The sequence below is a fragment of the Lycium ferocissimum genome, chromosome 11, assembly GCF_029784015.1.
Source record: "Lycium ferocissimum isolate CSIRO_LF1 chromosome 11, AGI_CSIRO_Lferr_CH_V1, whole genome shotgun sequence".
In the NCBI taxonomy this organism is placed as follows: Eukaryota; Viridiplantae; Streptophyta; class Magnoliopsida; order Solanales; family Solanaceae; genus Lycium; species Lycium ferocissimum.
In genome coordinates, this window is record NC_081352.1 from 46100103 (window position 1) to 46109884 (window position 9782).

The window sequence follows — 9782 nt, forward strand, 5'->3', positions numbered from 1 at the left end:
GGCCCATGAGGCAAAACTATAAATAGAGGACATTTCCCTACTTTTAAGGGTTGGCTTTTTGAGATCTAGAACATTGTAATAGAAAAATATATTGAAGCTCTCTCTCTCTCTCCCTCTCATTTTAGTCCGGATTTGAAGTATACTTTGGCTTGTTCATCCACTCAATACAATATATTGCCATATATATATATATATATATATATATATATATATATATATATATATATATATATATATTTAGCTCAATCACCAATATCGATATATTTATCATAGACGAAGACTTATATATCTATATATATTATTACAAATAAATCTATATCAATTTCATATCAACCGAATAGTAGATTAAAAATCATTCACATATGCTATACCTCACTTACAAATTCAATTGTTACCGACATTCGGGGAAAACAGTTTGGCGCCCACCGTGGGGCTAGGATAATAGTGATTTTTTAATCTTGGCTTCTACCTCCTACCTGTTAGATTAAGAAATCTTTTTGCTAATCTCTGCGAAAACGGATAAAATGGCAAGCAGTGGAGAATCTGTTCATGTCAACAACAACGAGATTGTGGCCGAAAACGAGAACAGTGGGTTACGGGACCTACCCGCAGATCCAATCGACCCAAATTCTGTTGATTCGAGGGAAGGCCTCAACCGGCAGAACACCGCGAACCAGGAGAATGCCACCTTACCGGCCACTGACCCCTTGAATACTCATAACTCAATTACTTTATCTCAGGCCCAAGGCCGGAAAGCGCCGGATACTCCGGATGAGATTAACTTACGTTTAATTTTTGAAATGTTGCAGGAATAGGGGACTGCCATAGTCGAACAGGGAATCGCAATAGTCCAGCTTCAAGGCAAAAATGATAAGGCAGCTCCAGAAAGGACAAAAGGTGTCACCGAGCCAAGAAGGGATGAAACGCGGATAGTCGAGAGTAATGGATCAGGAGCCAGTTCATCCACTGATGTTCTGAAGATGCTCGAGACCTTGGCAAAGCGGGTAGATTCAACGGAGAAGAGGGTGGAAACGTATAACTCTCGGGTGGATCAGATCCCGGGGGCTCCGCCGATCCTAAAGGGGCCGGATTCGAAGAGGTACATCCAAAGGCCTTTCCCTCCAAGTGCAGCTTCGAAGTTGAACCCGAAAAGGTTTAAGATGCCAGATCTAGAAATACGACGGTACAATGGATCCGCAGGAACATGTGACTTCATACACGTGTGCCATAAAAGGCAACGATGTCGAAGAGGATGAAATTGAGTCCGTTTTGCTGAAAAAATTTGGGGAAATGCTATCAAAGGGGGCGCTGACCTGGTATGACCATCTGCCCGAGCATTCAATCACTTCCTTCGAAATGCTCGTAGATGCGTTCATAAAAGCCCATGTAGGGGCTAAAAAAGTCCAGGCCCGGAAGGCGGACATCTTCCGCATAGCCCAAAGGGATGATGAATTACTACGATAATTTGTGAACCGTTTCCAAAGGGAACGGATGGAACTCCCCCCGGTTCCGGAGGAATGGGTTGCACAAGCTTTTACCTAAGGGCTTAATCCTCGGAGCTTGACGACCTCATTCAAACTGAAAGAGAATTTGCTGGAGTTCGAGGCTGTGACCTGGGCAGATGTTCATAATGTGTACGAATCGGAATTCGGTAGAGGATGACCAACTCGAGCTTCCCCCGGGACCCATAAATATAAGCAAAAGCTCTGAAAGGTCGAGGAAAGTTTACGAGCCATCATTGAGAGAAAGATACCGGCGATACTCTCATTCGGAAAAGCCAAGCTTCAGATAAAAAAGATCAAGGGTTGGCCCCAGTCAACTCTCTAGCCGGGGTGATAAACGGGCTGAGCGCCCGTTGAACAGTCGAGGTCTATTATTTAGAAGCAATGCCGGGAGTTCGGCTAGCAACAAAGACTTACCAAGGATATCGGAGTACAACTTCAACATCAATACTTCGGATCTAGTCTCGGCTATTGGCCGTATCGCAGAAGTAAGATGGCCGAGACCACTAAGATCAGACCTGGGTCAACGGGACCCGAGCGTGATATGTGAGTATCATGGAACCCATGGGCACAAAACTGAGGACTGTCGCCAACTAAGAGAAGAGGTGGCTCGCTTATTGAAGAATGGCCACCTTCGAGAATTCCGAGTGAACGAGTTAAAAGCCACTACGAGAAAGGGAATCTCACAAGGCGGTCGAACCGGTGGAACCTCAGCATGTAATCAATATGATAATCGGGGGAACAGATGCTCCTCGAGGGCCGGTGATGAAACGAACGAAGGATTTCGTTGTGCATGAGAAGCGCAGCAGGGATTACGTACCCGAGGGTTCTATCTCCTTCAGCAATGAGGACGCAGAAGGCATCATTCAATCGCATAATGATGAAGGGTTAAACATATTTTGATTGACCCAGGTAGCTCGGCCAACATCATCCCGTGGAGAGTGGTTGAACAACTAAGGCTACTCGACCAGATCGTGCCGGTGGCCCGAGTACTCAGTGGGTTCAATATGGCGAGTGAAATCACGAAGGGGGAGATTTCTTTATCGGTCAACATTGACGGCACCATTCAATAAACGGTGTTCTATGTCATCGAAGGAGATATGAAGTATAATGCTTTGCTTGGTAGACCGTGAATTCATAGCATGAGAGCAGCGCCATCGACACTACATCAGTTGCTGAAATTCCCGACACCGGAGGGGATAAAAACCATCCGACGTGAACAGCCCGCTGCAAGGGAGATGTTCGCGGTTGAGGAAACACCACTCTTCCCCAAAAAATTGGATCAAAGAGATGATGAATCAGTCGGAGGCAAGGACACCAAATAACAACTAAAGTGTCACGCCCCGACCTTACTAGGGTGCGATGGGCACCCGACCCTCCTCAGAGTCGAGCGAACCCTTAAACGTTCGCGTTACTAAAACCTGTCATTTCGAAAATTTTTAAGAAACATGAAACTTTTCAAAATAGAGGTCACTGTTTTTATACAGATTATGAAAACCTTCAGTCAATCACATAAATTTTTGCCAACTGACAACATCTGAAAATACACACTCTTTTAACATCTATAACCGATTCGCGTTCCTCGACACCCAATCCACAGACAATTGTCTGCAAAGTCTCTAGGATGTACAAATACTATGACATAAGTACTTGACTCGGCAACACTCCGAACCGAAATGGAGCTCGCCAATCCCGCGGAACATCTTCTAGAAAGTCTTCTCTTCATCTGGGTGTACCCGCGTGGCATGAAACGCAGAAGAAGAAAGTGGGTCGATGGAATATGTCCGAGTATGTAAAGCGATAACAAACAATAACCATAGCTTAATTTAGAAGAGAAGAAACCACAATCAAGCTCATTACCCTGCAGCCCTCGGCGGAGGAAACATAAATGTACACATGGGTCTTAGAACAATCCTTAAGTAAATAATGCAAGTGAACACACGTTCTTCAAGCATACGCGATATGAATACGTAAATACACCGGTTCTAGTATGCACAGTCTAAATATAGTATCACAATGATCCATCGGACAGCCGCTTCCTACGAATAATAATAATAATAATAATAGTAATAATAATGACAACAACAATGATAATAATGATAATAATGATAATAATCCCCTTCGGGCGCGCCGGTCCCGACATACGTCTATCCTGGCCCCCGCCGGCATGCCGGTCCCGAAATAAAATGATGGCCCCTTCGGGCACGCCGGTCCAACATACGTCTATCCCGCCCCTTCGACATACGCCGGCCCCGACATAATATTCCTAGCCCCTTCGGGCATGCCACTCGTGACATACGGCTACCCTGGCCCCTTCGGGCATGCCACTCGTGACATAATACTAATCCTAGCCCCTTCGGGCATAATAATAATAATAATAATACTAATAATAGCGTTGTGGAATGTAGACATAAGTCGTAGGTGGAATGAAATAATAAAATCTCGCACCCCCTTCGGAGTGGTTTGAAGAGTCTTATATAATAAGATATCGCACTCCCCCTTCGGAGTGGTTTTGAAAAGTTTAAATAATAAAATCTTGCACCCCGCGGAGTGGTTTTGAAAGGTCAACTTTATATTTTCTTTAATGCGAACAAACTTCCTTAAAATCATTTGTAAACCGCAAACACGTTTCAAGTAAATCGAGTTAGCATAAAAAGGTTAACAACCGTATGCACATGCGAGTGGTGAGAAATTAAATGCTTTTCAAGTATCGTTATGGACATCATTCATTATAAAACATCTACGACCATTTCCAAGCAATTCGAGACCGTTTATGGAAGTTAGGGACATTGTGGGCCCACCTTGGGCCAAGCCGAAGTGGCGTACCAAAATTACGAACATTAGGCCTTGTGAAGTCGTCTACGAAAGTTTCAAGGCAATCCGGTTCCAATTGTGAAAATTACAGATGTTTAGGCCATTTTTCCAACTACTTAGAGCATATATAATTCAATTCTATTGAATGAAAAAGGGCAACTTTAGATGCGTATTCCTAAGAGTAGAGTCATCCTCGGGGTTCGTATTCAAACCTATCACACCTAAGACATGCCAAAAGAAAGAAGGGTAAGGCTTTACATACCTTTCTTGCCTTTTTACGATCGCCCAATCTCAAATCCCGTTTCGTCCAAAACCGCAAATGGTCACATTTACCAATTACTATTCATGAGACTTACAATTTTCAACCTTAACCAATACCGTTCTACAAAAATCTGGGCAAAAGATCCCCCATACATATAGCATCCCCGAGATTCAACTCGGCTCAAAACAATCAACAACAACCCAACAACAACATCAACAACATCAACAATCACAATAGAACACACAACTAGTCTTAACATAATGCAATAGCTTCCATTCCGACTTCAAATTTTCAAACCAACACCACCATACTCACATTCATTACTAATCAAAATCATTACGATGCCATTCGGAAACATTTCATATCATTTCTACAATATATGCACAAGATATACAAAATATACAAACTTTCCACCAAAGCCATAATTCATCTAAAACTTCCAACCTTCAACATAAACATCCACAACACATTTTCACCTTCCATTATCATTAACAACAATCATAATTTGCACCTTACAACTTCATTCTCATAATTACATAAACTATAATAAAGTCACATATTTTCCAACAACAACTTAACAATAATTTTTTTCCATGCTAACTAGAACCTTTAACCTTCCATTTCCATCATAAAACTCCAACAACACAATTAACATACTAAATAATATTTATTCATCTCCCCTTCACCTATAACACTACACGGCCACAACACCCAAATTTCATACTTTCATTCATTTCCACATATTACAACATATACATACCATCCATAACATGTGAAAAGAGGATTAAAACTTACCTTCTTCAACATTTTCTTGTTCCCATGCTCCTCTAATTCCAAATGAAATTATATTCGTGACTATCTTTCCTCCTAGACTTCGATTGGTACTTCATTACTTGAAATTTTACTCAAAATCCTCATTTTGTGAGGTATCTTTGCTCCCCTTTTTTTGTTGCCGAATTTTTCTGGGAAAGTTTTGGAACTTTTGGCCGAAAAAAAATGAGATTTTTGTCCCTTAAAACGGAGACTCGTCAAGTCGGTTTTATCGTAGCTACGCATCGTAGCATCAGTGATCGGTGCCGGCACCGTAGCTGTACCGCGGGAAAGCTGTTTCGCGTCGACAGCTTCGCCTTGTAACGTCTATAATTCTCTACTCCGATGTCCTATCAATGAACGGTTTGTTGCATTACAAACTAGACTCGACGAACTTCATTTTAGGATTTTGAAACACCTTAAAACTCCACATATACTATGATGAGGTACATGTCAAACTCATGCTCTGAAAACGCGGGGTATAACATAAAGGGTACGGGTTCGACAACGGAGCAGAAGGGGTCGGACCCGGTGGATGAAGAGGACGATTTCGACGTACCTCGATCGTTCGTATTACCGGATGACTCTGATGCAACCAAATACACCGTGGAGGAGCTGGAGCAAGTCATCTTGTTCGAATATCTACCAGATAGAAAGGTATACCTGGGAACGGGGTTAACCTGAGAGCTCAGGAACAAATTAATTAAATTTCTTCAAGCTAATGCCGATTGTTTCGCATGGTCCCATATAGACATGACAGGTGTGCCACCGGAAGTGACGACTCATAAGCTCAGCCTTGACAGGAGATTTCCCCCAGTGAAGCAGAAAAGAAGGCCCATGGCAGAGCCGAAACACGCCTTTGTAAAAGATGAGGTAACAAAGTTTTTAAAAATAGGTTCTATCCGAGAGGTAAAATACCCGGACTGGCTAGAAAACGTAGTGGTGGTGCCGAAGAAAGGTAATAAATTTAGAATGTGTGTTGATTACAAGGATTTGAATAAAGCATGCCTGAAGGATTCATTTTCGATGCCTCACATTGATAGAATGATCGATACGATGGCCGGGCATGAGATGTTAAGTTTTCTTGATGCTTACTCCGGGTACAACCAAATCCGGATGCACCCGGAGGATCAAGCGAAAGCATCCTTTATTACCTGGTACGGGACTTACTGTTACAATGTCATGCCCTTCGGGTTAAAAAATGCCGGTGCAACTTACTAATGCCTAGTTAATGGGATGTTCGAAGAATAGATAGGGAAAACAATGAAAGTTTATATTGATGACATGGTGGTCAAGTCCCTGGAAACAGAGGACCATTTAAAACATTTGCAGGAAACCTTTGATATACTCTGTAAATACAACATGAAGCTTAAACCGGGGAATTGAAATTAACCCGGATAAGATCAAAGCCATCGAGGATATTGAGGTGGTGAATAACGTCAAAGGAGTGCAGAGGCTCACCGGAAGGATAGCAGCACTGAGCCGTTTCATTTCGAGGTCTTCGGATAAAAGTCACCGTTTCTTCTCCTTATTAAGGAAGAAGAATGACTTCGTTTGGACACCGGAATGCCAAAGAGCCTTGCAGGAATTAAAAAGATACTTGTCCAGCTCGCCTCTGCTGCACACACTGAAGGCAGACGAGCAATTGTTTCTCTACCTTGCTGTATCCGAGGTAGTAGTAAGTGGTGTTTTGGTCCGAGAAGACTCAGGCACTCAATTTCCTATATATTATGTGAGTAGAGCTTTAAGGGATGCCGAGACCCGTTATCCCCACCTCGAAAAGTTGGCTTTGGCATTGGTAAGTGCTTCTTCAAGAAAGCTCAAACCTTACTTTCAATGCCATCCGAATGCGCGTAGTGACTACTTATCCTCTAAAGAATGTCATGCATAAATCGGAATTGTCGGGTAGAGAATTTGATCAAATGGGCCATAGAGATTAGCGGATATGATATCGAATATAAACCTAGGACGGCCATTAAGTCTCAAATCTTGGCCTATTTTGTGGTAGATTTTATCCCCACTATGATCTCCGAGGTTGAGAAAGAGCTTCTGCTAACCTCGGGAAAGACTTCGGGTATTTGGTCTTTACATGCGGACGGGGCCACGAACCAAAAAGGTTCCGGGCTAGGCATCGTCCTTAAAACCCCCACCGGGGATGTCATTAGATAGTCGATTAGAACTATTAAATTGACTAACAATGGGAGCAGAGAGTATGAGGCTATGATTGCGAGTTTGGAATTAGCTCGAGTATAAATAATCGAAGCAAAATGCGACTCTGGGTCGTTAACCAAGTGAATGGCGTCTTCGAGGTTAAGGATGAACGAAAGCAAAGGTATTTGGAGAAAACCCAAGTGATACTACACCGATTTAAAGAGTGGACCGTGCAGCATGTACCCAGGGAGCAGAACAACGAAGCGACGCATTGGCCAATTGGGGCTCTTCGCTCAAAGGGAGAGGAATCAACCCCGGCACCATAAGTGCTTGATGAATTCGGTAAAGAGACAACGAGCGTCCGAAATAAACACGATGGGTCTAACTTGGGATTGGCGCAACAAATACATCGACTACTTGCAAGATGGAAAGCTCCCCGAGTGACCTAAAAGAATCACGGTCGACGACGACAAAAGAAGACGGTTTCCGTTTTAATAGACGTCAATTGTATCGACGATCTTTTCTTCGACCCCGGCCAAGTGTTTGGGTCTGGAGAAACGACATGTGATGAGAGAAGTCTACGAGGGTACTGCGGTAATCACTCCGGAGCGAAGCCTTGGTTCAAAAAATTATCGTGAGCTCTGCTATTATTAGAACCTACGAGGATGCCGCGAAGAATTTTGTCCGAAAATGCGATGGGTGTCAAAGGCATGCCCCAATGATACATCAGCCCGGAGAGTTATTGCACCCGGTGATATCACCTTGGCCCTTCATGAAATGGGGAATGGAAATCGTAGGTCCTTTGCCATGGGCACCAGGTAAGGCCCGTTTTATTTTGTTTATGACTGACTAATTCTCCAAATGGGTTGAAGTGCAGGCTTTAGAAAAGATTAGAGAAAAGGAGGTTATTGACTTCATATGGGACCACATTATTTGTCGTTTCGGCATCCCGACCTACATAACTTGTGATAACGGTCCTTAGTTCGTTGGCAGCAAGGTCAATAATTTCCTCGAAGGGTTGAAGATCAAGAAAATTGTATCAACTCTGTATCACCCAAGTGCAAACAGAGACAAAGGATCCACGAACAAAACAATAATTCAAAATCTAAGGAAAAGACTTGAAACATCGAAGCATCACCGGAGGGAAGTTCTACGGAGGTATTGCGGGCTTACGTAACCACATCAAAATCAAGCACGGGAGAAACGCCTTTCTCGTTGGTCTACGGGGCCGAAGCTCTCATCCCAATAGAAGTTGGTGAACCGAGCCTCTGATTCAGATACGCCACCGGTGGGTCAAACGAGGAGGCCATGGCCATAAAACTCGACCTCGCTTACGAACTTCGCGAAAATGCGTTGGTCCGTATTATAGCCCAGAAACAGAGAATGGAAAGGCACTACAACCGGAGGGCCAATTTTCGACATTTTCAAGTTGGGGACTTGGTGTTTCGAAAAGTTACTTTGAACACCAAGAATCTCAACGACGGAAAGTTGGGTCCGAACTGGAAGGGTCATACAAGATAACAGGAATAACGGGCAAAGGGTCATACCAGCTGGAATCCATGGATGGACAACGGTTGCGCAATAACTGGAATGTGGTTCATTTGAAGAGATACTACTGCGAAGGTATGGATGCCTACCCTTGTGATTATTTTTTGTTAATCTGTCTTCTTTTTTACACGAACAGGTATCAATGAAGTTAGGTCAAAAACACGTGTTGCATTCTTTTTCCTTAGTACGGTTTTGTCCCGGTTGGGTTTTCCGACAAGGTTTTTAATGAGGCAACAAGTACAACGTGTTACTTGATAGAAGCGAGGCTAAGTATCCGGGAACTCGGGGTATACCCCTCGAGTGGGGACTTGATAGTGCTTACCCGATCATGCAGCTCGGATAAACACTAGGGGACTATCATACCCATATCGAGGCTTACCCCGAAAAATAGAAAATGAGCAGCTCAACAAAGCAGATGAACGCTGTTAGGTGCTACCCCGGAGAAGTCCTCGAAATTTTATATTTCTCACCTCTGTCCAAACCCAGACTTTCTGTATAAGGTTTTGATGTAAGGACCAAACGATCAGAACGAATCGTGTCCACTTAGTATTTGCTACGGCAAAAACAGAAGGAAACGGATGAACTCTTCATATCATGTACGTGCAAATACTTGCAATATAAAGAAGATTATAAAAAATTCATTTCGGATGTGTCTTCTTATTAAACACCCTACACCAGGGATTACCGCCGAAATT